Source organism: Staurois parvus, unplaced genomic scaffold (assembly GCF_062004578.1).
Source record: "Staurois parvus isolate SC_StPar_1 unplaced genomic scaffold, SC_StPar_1.0 ptg000132l, whole genome shotgun sequence".
In the NCBI taxonomy this organism is placed as follows: Eukaryota; Metazoa; Chordata; class Amphibia; order Anura; family Ranidae; genus Staurois; species Staurois parvus.
The window spans coordinates 1,627,256-1,651,118 of record NW_028317928.1 but is presented as its reverse complement, the minus strand read 5'-3'; the positions used below and the strand labels follow the sequence as shown (position 1 = coordinate 1,651,118).

General features: G+C 44.5%; 1 protein-coding gene across 2 annotated transcripts in view; it reads right to left on the bottom strand.

The window, feature by feature from the left end:
- Positions 1-23,168, bottom strand: part of LOC149466129 (uncharacterized) — a 40,629-nt gene extending 17,461 nt beyond the window's left edge. Inside the window, exon 1 of one of the 2 annotated variants that reach the window (XM_089672805.1) lies at positions 22,150-23,168. The gene's annotated coding sequence lies outside the window, so the exon portion shown is untranslated. Of the gene's footprint in view, positions 1-1,075; positions 1,220-22,149 lie in introns of those variants that run through there. The other variant, XM_089672804.1, reaches the window with a different exon arrangement.
- Between the last annotated feature and the right edge of the window lie 695 nt (positions 23,169-23,863).

Sequence of the window (23,863 nt, the reverse complement as noted above, 5' to 3'; positions counted from 1 at the left end):
ATAATAAATGCACATTTTTTTTACCTGCAAAAAAAGTGCATTTATAAATTTTGTCAAAAAGGTGGACTTATCCATTAAATAACAAACCTGTCTATACTTACCTGCTGTGTGCAGTGGTCTTGCACAGAGCAGCCCAGATCCTCCTTTTCTCGGGTCCCCCACAGGCGCTCCTGGGCCCTCCCTCCGGTTGGGTGCCCCTACAACAAGCAGCTTGCTATGGGGACACCCACTGCTCCATGTGTCCATTCACACACAAAGCCGCAGCTCGGCCCTGTCCCCCCTCTCTTTTCACTAGCTCACTGGCTGTGATTGACAGCAGTGGGAGCCAATGGCTTCTGTCTCAGCCAATGTGGAGAGGTAGTCCCAGGATAGCCGAGACTCCAGTACACATAGCTGGATCGATAGGGGGCTTAGGTGAGTATTAGGGGGGGATGCTGCACAGTGAAGGTTTTTTTTTTTACCTTCATGCATAGAATGGATGAAGGTAAAAATCCTTGAGCCTTTAGAACCACTTTAAGGCTGAATCTGGGATATAAACCAGATGCATAAATAATTTATTTATTTCAGGTACTTATATAGCGCCATCAATTTACGCAGCGCTTTACATATATATTGTACATTCACATCAGTTCCTAACCCTCAAGGGGCGTACAATCTAAGGTCCCTAACTCACATTCATACATACACATACTAGGGCCAATTTAGACAGGAGCCAATTCACCTCCCAGCATGTCTTTGGAGTGTGGGAGGAAACTGGAGTACCCAGAGGAAACCCACGCAGGCACAGGGAGAACATGCAAACTCCAGGCAGGCAGTGCCTTGGTTGGGATTTGAACTCATGACCTGAGTACTCCCAGGCAGAAGTGCTAACCATTTAGCCACTGTGCTGGTTCTATATGAAGTCTGTATCTGGGCTATAAACCAGAGGCTCTGGATAGCCAGCCAGCTAAAAGGCTCTATATGTAAGCTTTAACTGTGTACATATGATAATACTCTATACATGAGTGTAGCAGCATCTGCTGGAAATACAAGACATCCCAATGGAAATGGAAATAAAATAATAATATCCTATTACCTCCTCTGCTGCAGGATGGCAAGAAAACTTCCCCTACTTCCTCCCTGCTTTCCTCTCTCCCACCACTTCCTGCCTCTGAAGAATACTTCCTCTCAGATTTCCTCTCTCCCAACACTTACTGCCTCTGAAGAATACTTCCTCCCAGACTTCCTCTCTCCCACCACTTCCTGTCTCTGCATGCCATTACTTACTGTCTCTGCATTCCACTGAGAAAAGGTGAGACCACCATCTTGTGGAGAAAATACAAACTGCAGCCCACTACTTAGCAGCCCGTTGGTGCACACTTCAATTTTGTTGGGTATATTTTATACAAATATAAAAGCCAAATAATAAAAAAAAAATTGAATAAAAAGTATTTGATTATGAAAATTCACAAATACATTAAAACATGAATAAAACACGAGAGAGCTGTTTTGCAAAAAAAACAAAACAAAAAAAAACCAGTATATACTTGATTGATGCCATATCCACAGTGCTGGTCAGAAAGTCTTTGGCATTTATTAAGTGTTCTGGCATGGCAAGACCACTTACTGTTATCTCACATATATATTCTTATTATAGCCAAATATACCACCCTAACTCCTCCCACAGTTTTTACACTACATAGACAGTAATATACCAAAACGTGTGGATTGTTCCTGATTGGTGTGCTATTACTTTGTGGAACGTTTCCCTAAATGGTTCACAAAATATCGGCATTTTTGTAGTGAAATTGGTCCCATAGGAATGAATGGCGGAATGTTCAAAACTAGAGTGGGAGCTGACAAAAGCTAGATTGTGAGCTGAAAAATCAGGACAAGATTTCTAAACTGCCATCACTCCCTCATTTTCAAGCCCACCTACACAAATCTTGTATCAAAACGTTCAGCTATCACTGCTGCCACTAAAAATGTCCACAGCTAAGCCATAGTCCTGATAGTTTTCACAATATGACCATTTGTTTGCAACTCACGTCGCCCATTGACATTCATTGAAACTCCACTCTAGCCACCTCAAATTTGAAGGGCAATTTCTAAACTGCGACTGTGCCTTCATTTTTAATATTTCAGAGACACACTATGCATCAAAATGTAGGTCTGGGTCTTGTGATTCTCACAATATAAAGCTCTTCAGTGTAGGATTTATAATTGTTAAACTACAACCGTTTGAAGATGGCAACCGCCAATGAAGAGAGCAAGTTGGAGCAGTTTGTTTTTAACCGCTCTTCTCTGCCCTTGCTGTAGAGTGAGTTGCCATAGGAACCCAGGTGTGTGAGCAGGCAGCAGAGTGACAAAAGCTAGAGTGTGAGTTGTAGAACACTTCACACAATTTCCCCAGAAATTGTAGCTTTTCTAGTTATTGCTATTATTATTATACAGGATTTATATAGCGCCAACAGTTTGCGCAGTGCTTTACAAAATGAAGGCGGACATCACAGTTACAATACAATTTGGTACAATAGCAAACAGAGGGCCTGGTTTGTTAGAGCTTACAATCTAGGAGGAAGGGTTGAGTGATACCAAAGGTAATAGCTGTGTGTGTGTGTGTGTGTGTGGGGGAAGGGGGGGGGTTGAGCTGATGGAGGAAATAAAAGGCGGTTTACTAGGTAGAAGCAGGATATGCTTCTTTAAAGAGAGAGGTGTCAGGGATCGTCTAAAGGTGGATAGATTAGGAGACAGCCAAACAGATTGGGGTATGGAGTTCCATAGGATGGGGGAAGCTCGGGAGAAGTCCTGGAGGTGAGCATGGGAGGAGGTGACATGGGAACTAGAGAGCAGAAGGTCTTTGGAGGATCGAAGAGAGAGCGATTTGGTTGATATCTTGAGACCAGGTTGGTGATGTAGCTGGGGGCAGAGTTGTGGATGGATTTGTAAGTTGTTGTTAGTATTTTGAATTTTATTTGTTGGGCGAGTGGAAGCCAGTGGAGGGATTGGGAGAGAGGGGTGGAGGACACTGAGTGGAAGCCAGTGGAGGGATTGGCAGAGAAGGTGGAGGACACTGAGTGGAGGCCAGTGGAGGGATTGGCAGAGAGGGGTGGAGGACACTGAGTGGAGGCCAGTGGAGGGATTGGCAGAGAGGGGTGGAGGACACTGAGTGGAGGCCAATGGAGGGATTGGCAGAGAGGGATGGAGGACACTGAATGGAGGTCAGTGGAGGGATTGGCAGAGAGGGGTGGAGGACACTGAGTGGAGGTCAGTGGAGGGATTGGCAGAGAGGGATGGAGGACACTGAATGGAGGTCAGTGGAGGGATTGGCAGAGAGGGGTAGCAGACACTGAACAGTTTGTAAGGTGAATAAGCCTGGCAGCAGTATTCATGATGGACTGGAGGGGGGATAGCCTATGTAAAGGTAAGTCAATGAGGAGGATAAATGTGGCCATACACTATACAATCTGATTGTACAATCTCTGTATGATCTCCTTTAGATTTACCAAAACTATATAATAGGAGGACACACCATCTATCAAATCACTCTATATCAGGGCTTTTTTTCTCAGAGAATAGGTGTGGGTACTCCACCCTTTTGAGTCACCTCTTGTCTCTGACTCCCACCCACCTCGGAGCACCATCCCTTGGTTCCACCCATTACCCACCTCCAAGTACTGCCCTTTTAGAGAAAACAGTACAAAATATCATTTTGTGATAAGTCATTTTTAAGGAATTTTTTAATAACAAGAAATGCAGTAAAATAGATCCCCTGCAGCCAGCAAAAATACTTCCCCCCAGCAGCAATAAATCCCTCAACAACAATAGATCCCCGAACAACAATTCCCCCTAGCAACAAAAGACTTTGTTACAACTAAATACCCCTCAGCAACAATAGGTCCACCCCAGCAGCCAGCAACAATAGACTCCTTCCTCAAAAGTAAATCTCTTTCCAGCAACACAAGTCCCCCGACAAACAGAGCTTAGAGGTCAGTAGTGTGTATTGCAGAGGTCAGGAGTAAGTAACACAGAGTTCACAGGTTATTAGTAGGTATTGCACAGTGCTGGGGTCAGGAGTAAGTAACACAAAGTGCAAGATCAGGAGTCAGTAACACAGATTGCAGAGGCCAGTAGTATGTATTGTGTAGCAATCGTGCACACCGAGATGGAAGCGGTCATCCATCTTGTTAAGAATCTTCCATATTGTATCTCTCTGCTCCCAAATCAGTCTCCCTCCTCCGATTTTCCCCCTCCCTCAGGAATGTGGTCTGTGGGTGTTTACTGAGTTCAAAAGGCAACAGGCCTCATTGGGAGGGCGTCATGGCTATAAACCTCACTAGCTGGTGCCCCTCTGTCTAGGAAACTCTTGCTTGGAAAGGGATTATAAAAACATAAACCGAGCCCTCACTGAGCTTCAAAAGACATTCCATGGAGTTGTAAAACAGACCCAGTTTTCCATATAATTTTATATCTCCAAATAGGAAAGACTTACACAAACATGGAGCACATATTCGGACGGTTCACTTTAAGACAAGTCGCCTGGTATATTACACCCCCTAGCTGGCATATACAGGAGAGCAGGAAATTATATCTCCTTAACCATCCAAGAAGATATCTCATATTTCATATGTAAAGGTTTAGCAGAAGATTCTGCGCATTAATCTACTCGTGGATAGAATGTTATATGTATCCAGGGTAAGTTATGAACCATAATATAAGCTAAGAGGGGTTTTTGGTCATAGCTTGGGTCTCCGCCTGCAACACCCGCCCAAATGAGGCGATTGGTTCTCTGCTTCAGGGAGACACCCTGTGGAATTCCTAGAAAAAGCTAAGCTGAGTTAAGTGAAGTGGAAGTTTCTCCCTTTTTAACATTGGAACTAACGTTGGGATATAAGGCATCCTTTTGACTCTGAAACCTGATCTGCTTAACCCAAGGCTGACGGCAAGTACTTTATCCCTCTAAACGTCTTTCTGTTATCTCTGTGCTGTGCTATTGCTCTCTGTATATTTATATATATTGGCTACATCTTTTTCTGTAAATATTTTTATTGCACCCTTTTGACCTTTTAGTAATAAATCTTATTTTTTGAAAGTGTTGAACTGCTTCTAAAGCTCTTTAATGCAAACTAAGTACCCCTGAAAAGCGCTACTGTGTGTTTTAAACTTCGGTATATCTCTGCCTGCGGTGACAGTGGTATACTGAGGATTATTCAAACATCATAGTGTTATTGCTGATATTGCCGAGTTTCCTCTTTCTCTGTACAAAAAGGAGGTGGTGGCAGTGTGAAGGGTTAATTGCGTAATTAACCTGACCCAATTACAATCGCTCCCAGGCTGCCGGCACACAGGTTGTGGTCCATTAGCTGGAAAATCTTTGTGCAGGGTGCAGCTGGGCGCGGCATTGTTACGCACGTGACAGCGTGGTTTTAGATTGGCTAGTCCTTTGGTCATGAGTTTGGTGAGAAGGGCTGGGGTCTGATGCCACGATCATCACATATTGCAGAGGTCAAGAGTAAGTAACACAGAGTGCAGAGGTTATTAGTAGGTATTGTACAGTGCTGGGGTCAGGAGTAAGTAACACAAAGTGCAAGATTAGGAGTCAGTAACACAGATTGCAGAGGCCAGTAGTATGTAGTAGTGTATTGCAGAGGTCAGGAGTAAGTAACACAGAGTGCAGAGGTTGATAGTAGGTATTGCAGAGACCAGTAGTATGTAACACATAATGCAGGGGTCAGGAGTAATTAACCTAAAATTCAGTCATCAGGAGTATACAACACCGAGTACATGGGTCAGGAATAAGTAACACAGAGTGCAAGGTCAGGAGTGTGACAAACCCAACTGGGACAGGGGCTTATGAAGAGGACTAGAGGTTAGTCTTCTAGCCACTGATTATGGCCCATGGAGGAGACCAGGGATTTTGTCTGCTTCTCCCAGTCAGAGCATGGAAAAAAGTTCAGTTCAGCCTCTGATCTCATGGAGAGAGCAGATCATCCTCTAATGATGAGCAACAACGTGATGAATGCTGAGGGCGAGGATTGGATTAATTCTCTGAATAAAGACAATAAAGCTTCCCTTCTGGAGTGGATGGAAAGGTGTAATATTGACTTTGGACAGGTAATGGTCAGAGGAAATATGATGGCCCTCATGCAGACTGGGTTAGAGAAGCTCCTCCACTCCGGACAGAAATATTTATCAACAATCTCCCTCAAGAAAGTTATGAAAATAAATTAATTACACTTTTTCAGACTACTGGAACATTGTTTTGTCTTATGATGACTTTCTACCAGACAGATTACACAATTGAAAGCAAAACACCTAAAAGACAGTATGTGTAATGTACTTTGTGTATCCAGGGCTGTGGACTTGTTGCCAGACTGTCTGGGGTGGGCTACTGGTTGGTCTGGGTGCCTGGCTGTTGATTAGCTTACTGTTAATTAGATCACTGTTTAATTAGGTTCATGTTAGCTGCTAGCTGTTCTTTAGATGTAGAGTTAGATGTGCTGATGATATTACATCAGGCCCTTGACAGCTGTCATCTGGAAAGGAAAGGATGTCTCATCTGATCCTCTCCCCCTGCTGCTCCCCCCAATCTCCTCCACATCCAAGCTCTAGAGCTGCAGCAAAGCTTTATATAGAGGTGTAGATCTTGTGATGTGGAGGAGATGGGGGAGCAGCACTATTGGATGAGATACCCCTTCCTCCCCAGATGACAGCTGTCAAAGGCCCATTGGTTACACAGTATATGCAGCTGGCAGATGTGGGGTTCAGATCCCACTGGGCTACACCTCCAGCATGTGGGGGGGTTAGCTGTGATGTGTGGCCCCTTCCACAGACAAAAAAGACAGAGAATTGGCATCTCCCCATGTTGTGCAATGTGTAAGGACCCAGGGGATTCCCCCCCTCACTTGGGGTCCCTGTATACACATCCATGAATGATACCCCACTACCTAAAGGTCATAAAAGTCATTTTTTATATATATATACATAATTAGATTTATGAATTTGAGTTCATAAACCATTCAAAACCATTCATACTTCTAACCTCTGTAGGGAGTATATTGGTCGGTCACCATCAGGGCCGGGACAAGGGGTGGGCAGGAGAGACAGCTGCCCTGGGCACAGAGAAGCAAGGGGGCAAAGAATAGATGTAGGGTGGTACACCAATTCTATGGCATATATTAATAGTGGGGGAGGGGGTACAATTCTGCAACCTTGCCCTGGGTTCTGGACAGCTCTCTCCCCATACTAGTCACCATTGTCCTCACTTCAGCTTTCTATATTCATATGAATGGTTTTGTTTACATTCAGGCCCTTTCATATATAATTAATGGGTGTGAAGGTATTGAAAGTGATCCCAGAGGCTGCTGTCTGACAGGGGCAATACAGATGGTAGTGCTGTTGGCTTTTTAGTACAGGTGCACTGACAGATGGGGACTCTGCTGGGTTTGTTTACTCCCCCCCACAAATATTTGCTGCTGGGCCAGATGCAGTGTAGGAAGGAGGTAGCCAGGGGATGTGAGATGACAGAAGAAAGATGAGGGTGGGTGTTTCTGTAAGAAGCCGGCCTAGCAGCTGTGTTCACAGGAGGGAGAGAGAGCACAGCCCTCACCTGCTCCAGGCTCTCTATTGCTCTTCTGGCCGCTTCCAGTGCTGGGCTGACAGGAGTGGTGATGCTGCTGTCACTACTCCTGTCAGCCTTGTAGGCAGAATGAGCTCACCACATGTCGCCCCCATCCCTACAGTATACCACTACGCATGGGGCAACTGCCCCCTCCTGCCCACCCCTTGTCCTTTCCCACATCTATTTAGAAAGAACTTGAAATATCTGATTTTGTTTCCTGTTCTCTAATTAAGTTATATATTTTCTTTAATAAAACTTTGATACATTTTAATAATACTGTCAGGTATAGATTGCTCTAAATGTGAACAGTGTGGTGTTGATTTACTGAAGGCAAATAGACTGTGCACTCTGCAAGTGCAGTTGCTCTAGAGCTTAGTATATGAGGTAAAGCTCAATTTTTCAATGTAAACCCGATCATGTGCAAGGAGAATAAAAAAAACACAGCATATTTGCTTTCACATGATTGGATGATGGATGTCATCAGAGCTTCTGCTCATTTACTAAGCACTGGTGCAGCTACATTTGCAAAGTGCAACGTCTAATTGTCTTCAGCAAGTCAGCCCATGTCTTCTTCATCACACTCAGACTTCTAATACAGGTGAGTTGTTTTACAGGAAATGTCACAGCCCATCATTCTCCTCTGATCACTGTCATTCCAATGTGATCATCTACTCACCGCTAAATTCCTCAAACTGAAACTATTTCATTCAACTTAGAGCTCCAATGTCAGAGAACTCGTATTACAGGAAATAATTGTTCCTATTGGCTGATAATGGACCACGCCTATATGGTTCAGAGTTGATACTTTCAAATTACCCGCCGGAATTCTCCTCGCCTTAAGGGCTCGTTCATCGCATGGTGCAGAGAGACGTCAGATATTCTGCACACGGTCTGCAAGGGCACAACGAAATCAATTGTTCTCTATGTGTCCTGTTCACCAGTGGTGTAGTTTGGTTTTGTGCTGAGAGAGAGAGAGATGAAAAATTCTTCCCAAGGCAAACGCCTTGTTTGCCTCGCGGTAGATACGCCCCTGTCCAGATCAGCTGCAAATGGGCTTATCGGCTGGTACCCCCTTATCAGCAACCCTGCTCACCTGGTCTCCATCCTCAGTCACCTGCCACTATGCCACGCATGTCCCTTCTTTCGGGGGGCAGCACCACCTCGATTAAAAATGCTGCCCAAGGCAAAGGCCTTGTTTGCTTCATGGTAGATACACCCCAATCCAGATCAGCTGAAAATGTACTTGTCAGCTGGTACCCCCTTATCAGCAACCCTGCTCACTTGGTCTCCATCCTCAGTTGCCTGCCACCGTGCAATATGTCTCCTTTTTTCCGTGAGGTGGCGCCACCTCCCAGAAAAATGCCACCCAAGGCAAACGCCTTGTTTGCCTTGCGGTAGATATGCCTTTGTCCAAGTCAGCTGCAAATGTGCTTGTTGGCTGGTACCCCCTTATTATTATTATTACTATACAGGATTTATATAGCGCCAACAGTTTGCACAGCGCTTTACAATATAAGGGAGATAGTACATTTACAATACATTTCAGTACAGAAGGAATGTGAGGGCCCTGCTCGTAGAGCTTACAATCTAAAGGAAGGGGGAGGTGATACAAAAGGTGATAGCTGCGGGGGATGTTATCAGCAACCCTGTTCACCTGGTCTCCATCCGCAGTCACCTGCCACCGTGCAACATGTGTTCTTTTTTCCGTGGAGCAGCGCCACCTCCCTGAAAAATGCTGCCCAAGGCAAACGCCTTGTTTGCCTCATGGTAGATACGCCCTTGTCCAGATCAGCTGCAAATGTGCTTGTGGGCTGGTACCCCCTTATCAGCAACCCTGCTCACCTGGTCTCCATCCTCAGTCATCTGCTACCATGCCACGCATGTCCCGTCCTTCGGCGGGCAGTGCCACTTTGATTAAAAATGCTGCCCAAGGCAAACGCCTTGTTTGCCTCGTGGTAGATAAACTCCTGCTGTTCACACCACAATACTGGTATCACATGCAGATTTTTTTTTGCGCAGGAATCTGCAATGTGTATAAAATTCATTGATGTGAGCTTGACAACTAATGGAAACCGATGTCTCTGCAAGTGAAATCTGCGTGTCAGTTTCCATCGGTTTTTCTGTACGTAGAGTGTGAACGAGGCCTTAGGAAGATTCAGCCCCATTATATTGCTCTACCCGCATCGTGGAAGTTCAATTTATTATTATTATTATTATTATTATACAGGATTTATATAGCGCCAACAGTTTGCTCAGCGCTTTACAATATAATGGGAGACAATACAGCAAAAATACAGTTCAATACAAGAGGGATAGGAGGGCCTGATCCTCGGAACTTACAATCTAGGAGATTTATAGATCTGCCTCCAAGTATACATTATGACGTCACTTCTGTCAGTATTCAGGTTCAAATACTGTATTTCCTCCAAACCACTCCCCATCTATTGGAGGACAAGGGCTGTGCTTCTCATGTCCTCTGGGGTTTTTTTTCACTAAAACTGGAGAGTGCATAGAAACCAATCAGCTTCCAGGTTTTATTTCCAAAGCTTAATTGAACAAGCTGAAGTTAGAAGCTGATTGGCTCCCATGCACAGCTGTACCAGATTCTGAGTGCTCCAGTTTTAGTAAACCTACCCCATGTTGTCGGAAATTTGTCAGTGTCATTCGTCTTCATTCCCTGAGATCCCACAGAACCCTGATTTATCTTTCTAGAATGTCATACATGTACAGTGGGGATCGAAAGTTTGGGCACCCCAGCTAAAAATTTGTATTAATGTGCATAAAGAAGCCAAGGAAAGATGGAAAAATCTCCAAAAGGCATCAAATTACAGATTAGACATTCTTATAATATGTCAACAAAAGTTAGATTTTATTTCCATCATTTACACTTTCAAAATAACAGAAAACAAAAAAATGGCGTCTGCAAAAGTTTGGGCACCCTGCAGAATTTATAGCATGCACTGCCCCCTTTGCCAAGCTGAGACCTGCCAGTGTCGTGGATTGTTCTCAGTCATCGTCTGGGAAGACCAGGTGATGTCAATCTCAAACGTTTTAAATGCCCAGACTCATCTGACCTTGCCCCAACAATCAGCACCATGGGTTCTTCTAAGCAGTTGTCTAGAAAACTGAAACTGAAAATAGTTGACGCTCACAAAGCTGGAGAAGGCTATAAGAAGATAGCAAAGCGTTTTCAGATGTCAATATCCTCTGTTCGGAATTTAATTAAGAAATGGCAGTCATCAGGAACAGTGGAAGTTAAAGCAAGATCTGGAAGACCAAGAAAAATATCAGACAGAACAGCTCGCAGGATTGTGAGAAAAACAATTCAAAACCCACGTTTGACTGCACAATCCCTCCAGAAAGATCTGGCAGACACTGGAGTTGTGGTACACTATTCCACTATAAAGAGATACTTGTACAAATATGGTCTTCATGGAAGAGTCATCAGAAGAAAACCTCTTCTACATCCTCACCACAAAAATCATCATTTGAACTTTGCAAATGAACATATAGATAAGCCTGATGCATTTTGGAAACAAGTTCTGTGGACCGATGAGGTTAAAATTGAACTTTTTGGCCGGAATGAGCAAAGGTACGTTTGGAGAAGAAGGGGCACAGAATTTAATGAAAAGAACCTCTGTCCAACTGTTAAGCATGGGGTTGGATCAATCATGCTTTGGGGTTGTGTTGCAGCCAGTGGCACAGGGAACATCTCACGAGTAGAAGGAAAAATGGATTCAATAAAATTTCAGCAAATTTTGGATGGTAACTTGATGCCATCTGTGAAAAAGCTGACGTTAAAGAGAGGATGGCTTCTACAAATGGATAATGATCCTAAACACACCTCGAAATCCACGGGGATTACATCAAGAGGCGTAAACTGAAGGTTTTGCCATGGCCTTCACAATCTCCTGACCTCAACATAATTGAAAATCTATGGATAGACCTTAAAAGAGCAGTGCGTGACAGACAGCCCAGAAGTCTCAAAGAACTGGAAGACTTTTGTAAGGAAGAATGGGCAAAGATACCTCAAACAAGAATTGAAAGACTCTTGGCTGGCTACAAAAAGCGTTTACAAGCTGTGATACTTGCCAAAGGGGGCAGTACAAGATATTAACTCTGCAGGGTGCCCAAACTTTTGCAGACGCCATTTTTTTGTTTTCTGTTATTTTGAAAGTGTAAATGATGGAAATAAAATCTAACTTTTGTTGACATATTATAAGAATGTCTAATCTGTAATTTGATGCCTTTTGGAGATTTTTCCATCTTTCCTTGGCTTCTTTATGCACATTTATACAAATTTTTAGCTGGGGTGCCCAAACTTTGATCCCCACTGTACATGGGGGTGCAATGGGGGGATCTAAAAGGAGATCTCTGGCTGAAGGAAAAGCACGTTGGAATGATCAGTTAGGTGATTTATAAATGACAGTAAAATCCTGGCAGATTACCGCCGATTAGAATCAGGAGAGACCAGGGGCGGACTGACCATTTGGAAACTCGGGCACTGCCCGAGGGCCCGGGGTCAGTAGGGGGCCCCATGAGATGCCCCTGGTACCTTTTTCATAAGCTTTTTTGAGTTTGGGCAAGGACACAGGAGCCCCATGATCCTGTATTGCCCAGGTGTCCCATGAGTTGTCAGTCCGCCCCTGGGAGAGACTTTTCATTATAACAAATAATCGGTTGTGAGTAGAAGATGTCTATAGATACATTGTACATTGGAGTCTTCCATTCCCCCCCATACACACTGCACCGATCTGTTATTTTTTCCTATGGCAGGGGTCTCGTTGGGTGAAAAGTATGTCTGAGCGTCATGATGTCACTTCCGGGAACGTCCCAGCAGAGTGACACGAGCCTTGGAGTGCATGGCGGCCATATTAGAATTTTACAAGCTGGAGACACTGGTGCCAGTCTATAGGCACCTTTACATGTGAGTGCAATATAGTATTTCCATGTAACCATTTCTCTTAATTAAAATACTACACTTAGAAAGTTATTTACTTGTTTGATTCATTTAATGGTCGGCTGCATTTCCGTGGGAGGAATATCTATAAAGCATCATATTGGAAGAAAATTGTGATCCTTTATACTTGGCTATCACTAATGAAATGCTGAAGGGGAGTAATATGGAATATACCGAGAGAGTGTGGTCCCCTATAAGACCAAAGGCGTATTTGACCACCGTAACTGAGGTCAAAGGATCTGGTGAGTGAGCAATCCACACTATACTTCTGTGAGCACGTGGTGAAGTTTACAGTCACATTCTTATCTCTGCTTTGGTTTGGGACAGATATAAGAAGCTGCAAGGATTGTCACTTTATTTATGGACTTTTTCACCATTTCACATTTATATGTAATCTATTGGCAAAATTGGCTTGTATTTGTTTAGAAATATCAAGTTTGGTCCATGCACTGGGGTGGTATGCACCAAATTTGATGCCCAAAGCAGAGCCGACAGGAGGAGCTGCTGAAGACAAGCAGGAAGAGCCGAGCATAAGATAAGCAGCAGGGACACCTCCTCGGCCAGCTGCTGCACTGAAGGGACAGTGGCCTCTCTTCTTCACCCACAGGCACACTGTGACAGATCTGTAACGGCTGTGGGTTGGGCTGTCTCTTTGCTGGATGGGCTGTCTCTTTGCTGGATGGGCTGTCTCTTTGCTGGTTGAGCTATCTCTTTGCTCAACATTCTACAGCTCAACCAGCAAAGAGACAACCCATCCAGCAAAGAGACAACCTGTCCAGCAAAGAGACAACATGTCCAGCAAAGGGACAACCCATCCAGCAAAGAGACAACCCGTCTAGCAAAGAGACAGCCGTCCAGCAAAGAGACAGCTTACCCATGCACTGTTAACTGTGGCACCTTATATAGACAGGTTTATGCCTTTCCTAATCATGTCCAATCAACTGAATTTCCCACAGGTGGACTCCAATCAAGTTGTGGAAACATCTCAAGGATGATCAGTGGGAACAGGATGCACCAGAGCTCAATTTTGAGTGTCATGGCAAAGGCTGTGAATACTTATGTACATGTGTTTTTTTTTTTTCATTTTTTATTTTCAATAAATTGCAAAGATTTCAAAACAAACTTCTTTCATGTTGTCATTATGGAATATTGTTTGTAGAATGTTGAGGAAAAAAAAATTTTGGAATAAGGCTGTAACATAACAAAATGTGGCAAACGTTAAGCGCTAGGAATACTTTCTGGATGCAATGTATTTACCCTTCACAGGGAGTACCGGACACCTGTTAGATTGTTTGAATGGGGTAGGAGAGATACGCCATTATGCCCTAAATGTACTGTACATAGAGGAAACTTTATCCACATGATTTGGAGATGCCCAAAACTTACAAGATACTGAGAGGAAGTTCTGTGCATTGTATCTTCCCTCACCCAAATTCCCATTCCATCTGATCCACTAGTGTGTCTATTGGGGGGCGCTAGATCCTGAATTATATTCCCCGAGAACGTATATATTGGTTATTCGTCTCTCGTATCTGGCGAGAAAACTGATAGCTAGATATTGGCTGTCTAGTATAACGCCTTCTAAGAAACAATGAGTGGAATATGTTAATTCTCTCCTCTTGAGGGAACAACTTGCCTACCATTACCGTAACGCTTTGCGTATATTTCAGCTTATTTGGCAGAACTGGTTAGATGCACCTGGATTGGCCCTTTCAAGATTAATAATGGATAGACTTTTGCAAATGTGAGACATAACAGCTAATTTATCCCTAGACTAAGGTTTAGGTACCCACCTGCTGTTGTTGTTGTTTATTTTTCCTTTCTTTTTTTATGTTTTGTTTTATGTTTTTTTACTTTGCAAGATGTCAGTTGTTACGGCATTGGTTATCCCCAGCAATGGGCTCTCGTATATTTGAACTGTTTTTTTTTAGATGCATGACACTACATGTATACCTCCGAATGATTGTTCATTGCTTTTCTTTCTTTCAATAAAAAAAGTCTTGGATTAAAAAAAAATAACTTTTATGACCTTTAGGTAGTTGGGTATCATCCATGGGTCCAATGTGTGGGTGTACAGGGACCCCAAGGGAGGGGTGGGTGGGAACCCATTGTACCCTTACACATTGCACATTATGGGGAGACACTAGTTCTCTGTCTTTTTTCTCTGTGGAAGGGGCAACACATCACAATTAACCTCATGCCTGCTGGAGGTGGAGCTCAGTGGTTGCCGAACCCCACAGCTTCCAGCCACATCTATACTATGTAACCATCAGGCCCTTGACAGCTGTCATCTGGGGAGGAAAGGATGTCTCATCTGATCCTCTCCCCCTGCTGCTCCCCCCAATCTCGTCCACATCCAAGCTCTAGAGCTGCGGCAAAGATTTATATAGAGGTGTAGATCTTGTGATGTGGAGGAGAAGGGGGAGCAGCAGTATTGGATGAGACACCCCTTCCTCCCCAGATGACAGCTGTCAAAGGCCCAATTTAATTATATATATATGTATATATAAATTTTTATGACCTTTAGGTAGTATGGTATCATCCATGGGTGTGTATACAGGGGCCCCAAGTGTGCTGCTGCACATTGCACAACATGGGGAGATGCCAGTTCTCTGTCTTTTTTGTTTGTGGAAGGGGTCACACAACACAGTTAACCCCCCACCTGCTGGAGTGGGAGCGCAGTGGGAGTTGAACCTAGGGCTGCTGTTAGAAACCACAGGGCCCCATACAGCCAACCTGAAAGGGCTCCCTTCAAAAAAAGAAAAAAAAAACACAATTTACCATACTTCACTTATGAATGAACACAGTAAGGGAGCAGTACCAACCATTCATTGTGATCATTCAGGAAAGGAAGGGACTGATTAATGTGACATAATTATTGGACCCCTTCCCCCACTCTCTATCCTGAAGGATCCTATTGTGTGCTTGCAGCTGCCAGTGGGAAGGAGAGGAGGGAAGCCGGCACTGTGGGGGCCCAGGCAGCTGGGTGAATCAGATGTGCACAGTGAGGGTGATCATCATAGTGGGTGGGGGGGCAATTGCTGGAACCAATCCCCTGTATGGCTCTCTCTGCTGCAGCTGAAAACCAGCAGGAGGGAGAGAAGAATACAGCTTTCAGATGCTCCAGAGAGAGAGTCATACAGGGGATCGATTCCAGTAGTTGCCCCCTTAATGTGCTGATCACCATCCCTGCCCACATCTGAGTCACTTAGCTGGGCCCCCTTGCTGGCCTGGGCCCCATACAGGTGGACTAGTGGTACCCCCTTATCCACGGTCCTGGCTGAACCCACAGCTGCCAGCTGCATATACTTTGTGCATTTGCTCCAAAGCTTATTAAATGTGATAAAGCTTCATTTTGCATAGACTACCCAATCACATACAAGGAAAGTAAAAAAAGACAGCATATTTGCTTTCACATGATTGGATGATGGGAGTCATCAGAGCTTCGGCTCATTTACTAAGCTCTGGAGCAACTGCACTTTGGAAAGTCTGTTTGTCTTCAGCAAATCAGCCCCATGTCTTCTTCATCACACTCAGACTTCTAATACAGGTGAGTTGTTTTACAGGAAATGTCACAGCCCATCATTCTCCTCTGATCGCTGTCATTCCAATGTGATCATCTACTCACCGCTAAATTCCTCAAACTGAAACTATTTCATTCGACTTAGAGCTCCAATGTCAGATCAAATTTGAACTCATATTACAGGAAATAATTGTTCCTATTGGCTGATAATGGAACACGCCTATATGGTTCAGAGTTGCTACTTTCAAATTACCCGCCGGAATTCTTCTCGCCCCAAGGGCTCGTTCCCCGCATGGTGCAGAGACATCAGTGAGAGAGAGAGAGATGCCCTGGAAGAGACAACCTGAAGGGCGACATGGAGAGATCTGTGAATTGTGGGAATGAGGAGGATATGAGGTCTGACAGTAGAACCCTTCAGACTGTATGCAGGGTACACATCAGAAGGTGTACAGCCCAGGTACAGAGTGCCAGGTAGGAGCAGAACATACCTACGCAACCCCCTGTACCTACCTAACGCAACCCCCAGATGTCCAGCCAATTGTCTGGACATCTCTGGAAATGAGAGTCAGTATCTGCATACACCCAGTAAAAAATGTAATATAAAAGTAAGCGCTTCAAAGGGTAGCAGCTATTGCACTAAAGGTAACCAATAAAACCCTCAAAATAGTAAATATATAATAAAGTGCAGCGCTAATAATGAATAAATATATAAAATGATCCAAATAAATGAGAAATATATAAGTGATCCAAAAGTGACAGTCTGTGCAGGTCTAAGTGAGGATCATTTATGTATTTCTCATTTATTTGGATCATTTTATATATTTCTTCATTATTAGCGCTGCACTTTATTATATATCTGCATACACCCCCTCCTTCAAGGACAAACCTGCCCCCCTGGCTGAAATCCCACCTCCTAGAACAAATTTTTGCACTCCCCCCCCCCAGTTCAAATATTATCTCTCCACAAATCCCCCAGTACAAACCAACCCCCCAAAAAAGTCACTTCTCCTAGCACAAATCCTCTACCCCTCAAGTTTCCCCTCCCAGTACACATCCACCCCCCCCCCCACTCTAGCCCCCCAGCACAAATTCCCCCCATGCCCCCTCCTAGCCCACCCCTCCCCCCCCCCAAAGCACAAAAACCCCCAATCATCCCAGCTAGCACAAATCCCCACCACCCAAAAAAAAAATTCCCCTCCTAGCACAAATCCCCCCCACTCTGCAACCTCTTCTGGCACAAAGCTCCCAAATCCCCCTTCCTAGCACAAACCCTCTTTCCAGAGGCGTCCCAAGGCAGGTGCGGTCCACACCAGGTGACATCGACCGAACGGGGTGACCCGCTCCACAAAAAGGTACGTTGTAAAGCCAGCTGACGATCCCCGCAGGATGGATCCGATCCATCCTGCGGGGATCGTCGGCTTTCTTTACAACTTACCTTTTCTTGGAGCAGGTCCGGTATCACCCCGTATAGGTTGCATGCCGACAATCCTGCGGGGATCGTTGGTATGCAACCTATACGGGGTGACACCGGACCCGCTCCAAGAAAAGGTAAGTTGTAAAGAAAGTCAACGATCCCCGCAGGATGGATCGCATCTGCGGATTGAGCATAATGGATTAGAGTCCGATCCATTATGCTCAGTCTGCAGATCCGATCCATTCTGCGGGGATCGTCGGAGGGGGTGTCACCAAGTATCACCGCACCGGGTGACACCAACCCTAGGGACATCACTGCCTCTTTCCCCATCTCTCCTCCCAACACAAATCCCCCCAAATCACAACTCCTAGTACCCCCCCCCCCTATTTCCCCTCCTAGAACAATTCATAACTCCAAACACAAATCCACTGCCCACAATCTCTTCAAGGCACCCCCCCCCCCCCCACATGATACCACAATGCCCAGGGCTGCCCCTTGTCCCAGCCCTGTGGACAGCACACACACATTGGGAAGATTTACTAAAACTGGAGAGTGCAAAATCTGGTGCAGCTGTGCATGGCAGCCAATCAGCTTCTAAATTCAGCTTGTTCAGTTAAACTTCAACAAGAAAACTGGAAGCTGATTGGTTTCTATGCAGAGCTGCACCAGATTTTGTACTGTCCAGTTTTAGTAAATCTCCCCCACAGATAGTGAATATGATCTGTCTGCTCCACCAACAAACACAGAGAAGGAATCAAACATCAGAACTTTTGTTCCTGCGACAATCAGGTTCTAGAACTGATCACAAAATACAGAACATTCAAAGTGAATATCAGTTGAGAAGTCACTCGGTGGGGAGGGGAGGGGGGGGGGGGGGTAAAGTGATATAAAGGACAGTGGCGGAGGCTTAGTGACAGTTCTTCGCTCTTCCTCCTTCACTCTTCCTTCATCTGACGATGTCTGGTTGTGGTAGAAAAGGAAATGGCCTGGGGAAAGGAAGCGCTGGGTGTCACAGGAGGGTGGTCCAGGAGGGCATCCAGGGTATCAGTAAATATGCCATCCGACGTTTGGCCCGCAAAGCGGGTGTCACCCGCATCTCTGGACTGATCTATGAAGAGATCCGCAGAGTGCTCAAGATTTTCCTTCAGAATGTCATCTGTGATGCCCTCCCCTACACCGAGTACGCCAGGAGGAAGACCGTCACCGCCATGGATATCGCCTATGCTCTCAAACGACAGGGGCACACTCTCCATATTTCCTGATAAATTCTGATACCACCTACCCACATCATCTACCCAAAGGCCCTTTTAAGGGCCACCCACCTTCTCATACAACGAGCACTAAACTGATATCTTATGTCGTCTTCCTTGATATGGGAAGGGGGGAGGCTCATGTGTCCCCCAACATTACCAATGGGTCACACATAAAATTCAGTGAATATTCATTATCAGAGACAGCAGACTCACAACAGGATATAGTCAAAGACTATGGGATGATACAAGAGATGGTTAAAGACTGCAGACATGACACAGGAGATGGTCAGAGACTGCAGATATGATACAGGAGACAGTCAGAGACTGCAGACATGATACAGGAGATAGTAAGAGACTGCAGACATGATACAAGAGATAGTCAGGGGCTGCAAACATGATACAAGAGATAATCAGGGACTTTTGACATTATATAGGAGATGGTCAGAGATTGCAGACATGATACAAGAGATGGTCAGAGACTGCGGGCATGGTACAGGAGATGGTCAGAGACTGCATACAGAATACCAGAGATAGTTAGAGACTGTGGACATAATATAGGAGATGGTCAAGGACTGCAGAGATGCTACAAGAGATGGTCAGAGACTGCAGGTATGGTAAAGGAGATGGTTAGAGACTGCAGACATATTATAGAAGATGTTCAAGGACTGAAGAGATGATACAAGAGATGGTAAGAGACTGCAGGCATGGTAAAGGAGATGGTTAAAGACTGCAGACATAATATAGAAGATGGTCAGAGATTGCAGCCATGGTAAAGGAGATGGTCAGAGATTATGGACATAATATAGAAGACGGTCAGAGATTGCAAGCATGGTAAAGGAGATGGTCAGAGATTGTGGACATACAGTTGTGTCCAAAATTATTCAACCCCCACTGAAATTGAGTGTTTTGGCCAGTTTGACATTGCTTTTGATCATTCAGTCATCTTGCTTACATTTACATTAAAGAGGCACTTGTAGGTCAGACAAATATAACATAACAGTTATAATGAAATAACCACAAATGTCTTTTCTGTGCTCACAGCATTATCAGTTTTATTCAACCCCCAAGTGACATTCAATCTTAGTACTTAGTACAGCATCCTTTTACAGTTATAACAGCTTTTAAACGTGAAGCATAGCTTGACACAAGTGTCTTGCAGCGATCTACGGGTATCTTCGCCCATTCTTCATGGGCAAAGGCCTCCAGTTCAGTCACATTCTTAGGCTTGCGCACTGCAACTGCTTTCTTTAAGTCCCACCAGAGGTTCTCAATCGGATTTAAGTCTGGTGACTGCGATGGCCACTCCAAAATGTTCCAGCCTTTCCTCTGCAACCATGCTCTAGTGGACTTGGAGGTATGCTTGGGATCATTGTCCTGTTGAAAGGTCCAACGTCTCCCAAGCCTCAGGTGTGTGACGGACTGCATCACGTTTCCATCCAATATCTCCTGGTACTGAAGAGAATTCATGGTACCTTGCACACGCTGAAGCTTCCCTGTACCTGCAGAAGCAAAACAGCCCCAAAGCATGATTGACCCTCCACCATGCTTCACAGTAGGCAAGGTGTTCTTTTCATCATAGGCCTTGTTCTTCCTCCTCCAAACATAGCGTTGATCCATGGGCCCAAACAGTTCTAATTTTGTTTCATCAGTCCACAGAACACTATCCCACAACTTTTGTGGTTTGTCCACATGGCTTTTGGCATACTGCAGTCGACTCTTCTTATTCTTTGGAGACAGCAAGGGGGTACGCCTGGGAGTTCTGGCACGGAGGCCTTCATTACGCAGTGTGCGTCTTATTGTCTGGGCTGAAACTTCTGTACCCACATCTGACAAATCTTTTCTCAGTTCCTCAGCAGTCACACGGGGACTTCTCTCCACTCTACGCTTCAGGTAGCGCACAGCAGTCGAAGTCAGCATCTTCTTTCTGCCACGACCAGGTAGCGTTTCAACAGTGCCCTTTGCCTTGAATTTGCGAATGATGCTTCCTAAGGTGTCTCTTGGTATGTTTAACATCTTTGCAATCTTCTTATAGCCATTGCCCTTCCTGTGAAGAGAAATCACCTCTTCTCTTGTCTTCCTGGACCATTCTCTTGCCTTCACCATGTTTGTAACCACACCAGTAAATGTCTAGAAGGAGCTGAGTATCACAGTCATTTTAAAGCTGCCTAATTGGTGCTTATTATGCTTGATTGCTGCTCGGTGACATCCACAGGTGTTTTCAATACCTGATGGAAAGCACCTGTATGAACCTCTGTTCTTCAGAGTGGTAGTCTTTAAGGGGTTGAATAATTGTGGCAATGAAGAAACCACATAAGAACCATTTACTACTGTATTACATAAACAATTGATGTCATTTTAGTTGCATTTGGGTAGTTACAACGTCCTTGTAGGATTTGATTCTGAATACAATTCCAAATGTACACTATAGTCCCTAAACCCCTTTACAGCATTGGGGGTTGAATAATTTTGGACACAACTGTAATATAGAAGATGGTCAGAGATTGCAGGCATGGTAAAGGAGATGGTCAGAGACTGTGGACATAATATAGAAGATGGCCAAGGACTGCAGAGATGATACAAGAGATGGTCAGAGACTGCAGGCATGGTAAAGGAGATGGTTAAAGACTGCAGACATAATACAGAAGATGGTCAGAGATTGCAGGCATGGTAAAGGAGATAGTCAGAGATTGCAGACAGTCGTTGAAGAGTGGGGACATGGGTCAGGAGACATTCATAGACTGGGGTTATAAAGCTTCCCTTTTCATCTGGAAATATTGCCTTTTGGATTTAGATTTTATGTTCAGGTCCAATGCAAACTGAAGATTAATAATATGTATTATCCCGTGCAGGGGCGGACTGACAACTCATGGGGCCCCCGGGCAATAGGGGATCATGGGACCCCTGTGTCCTTGCCCAAACTAAAAAAAACCTATGGAAAAGGTACCAGGGGCATCTCATGGGGCCCCCTACTGACCCCGGGCCCTCGGGCAGTGCCCGAGTTTCCAAATGGTCAGTCCGCCCCTGATCCCCTGCTATCACAGGGCCACTTTCCCTTAGATGAAAAAGAAATGAAAACTAGTTAAAATGTGTGGCTTCAACCAAAGGACAGTGCTCCCTCAGCCCACAATCAAAATAAATATATAAATAAACTGGTTGCACCTTCCCTAGATAAGTGATATCTAAATATGTGCTCCAGTAAACATGTGACTCAATATATAGCTATAAATAATAATCAATATCAAATAATATTGCAAGTACAAGCCTTCCAAAATTGTTAGCCGGCTACACATTGCAATCCCTTCCACATTGTTGTAGTATTTCAACTGTAATAATGATCGGAAATCATTCTAATAACAGGAGAAATATAGAAAAGTACATTGAGATGATCAATCAACAGACCTTTGTATGAGAAGGTGGGCAGGTTATCAGGATTTACCCTCTGAATCCATAGAGAGCATGTGCCTGTTGTTTGATAGCATAGACGACATCTATGGTGGTGACGGTCTTCCTCTTGGTGTAGGTGATGGCATCATGGATGATATTCTAGAGGAAAACCTTGAGCACTTGACGTGTCTTCTTGCAGGTGACCCCCCCCTCTGCGGACCAGGGGGCGAGGATCAGATGAGACAACACTTCCTTTCCAGATGACATCTGTCAAGGACCTGCTGGTTATATGGTACAGATCAGGGTTCCTCAACTAGGGTTCCTCCAGAGGTTGCCAGGTTGCCTTGAACAATGAACAATTTCTGCCTCTCAGGTAAGTTCCCACTGACACCACTGATCTTTTTAGCTGAAGCGATTCTTCCCAATGACCACAAGTGCAAGGAACATTCTTCCCACTGACCATCACACAGAGGTATCATGAGATGTAGATCTAGACATTTTTAGCAGAGGTTCCCAGAGAATGGAAAGCTGTTTCAAAGGTTCCTCAACTAGGGTTTCTCCAGAGGTTGACAGGTTGCCTTGAGCAATGAACAATTTCAGCCTCTCAGATAAGTTCCCACTGACACCATTGATCTTTTTAGCTATCTGTAAGGGGGTAATTCTTCTCAATGACCACAAGTGTGAGGAACATTCTTCCCACTGACCATCACACAGAGGTATCATGAGATGTAGATCTAGTCATTTTTAGCAGAGGTTCCTGAAGACCGGAAAGCTATTTCAAAGGTTCCTCAACTAGGGTTTCTCCAGAGGTTGCCAGGGGTTCCTTGAGCAATGAACAATTTCTGCCTCTCAGATAAGTTCCCACTGACACCATTGAGCTTTTTCGCTATCTGTAATTTCGTAATTCTCCCCAATGACCACAAGTGTAAGGAGCATTGTTCTCACTGACCATCACACAGATCCAGTAGATCCAGTCATTTTTAGAAGAGGTTCCTGGGGACCAGAAACCTATTTCAAGGGTTCCTCTGTGTTGAAATGGCTGGGAAAGGCTGATATAGATGCAGCCAGCAGCCGTGGGTCTCGGCTCTCACTGGGCTCCACCTCCAGCAGGTGTACGATAACTGTGATGTAACCCAACTACAACAAAGAAAGCCTAGTTAGAGCTCAACAACCCTCTCCCCCCAAGATTCTACTCATAATACATGGAATATAATGAATGAGGCTGCCGGGATCATTGAATCATAGCATAGACACTTAATAAAACTGGTTTGTATGTATGCTGTATTGTGCTTCCTAATTTGTATGTAATTGAAAATTATAAATTTTTCATATCTTGCAGGAATAGGGGCTGATTTATTGAAAGGCAAATAGACTGTGCACTTTGCAAGTACAGTTGCTCCAGAGCTCAATAAAGGAGCACAAGCTCTGTTGATGAGCCGCCATCCAATCAATTTTAAAAAATTTCCCTGCATGTGATTGGGTATTCTTTGTAAAGTAAAGCTTTACCTCATTTACTAAACTCTGGAGCAACTGCAAAGTGCACAGTCTATTTGCCTTTAATAAATCGGCCTCATAATGGGTCCTTTTGTGGACGTGAAGTAAAAAGGAACAGAGAGCCGTCCTACAGACCAGCCTATTACCTGGGGGAGTTTCAATGCTTCTAGAAATAGAAAGGTATGTTGTCTGCCGAGTTGCTGTCTTCAGTGGTGTATTCAGATTTTCTACTGCT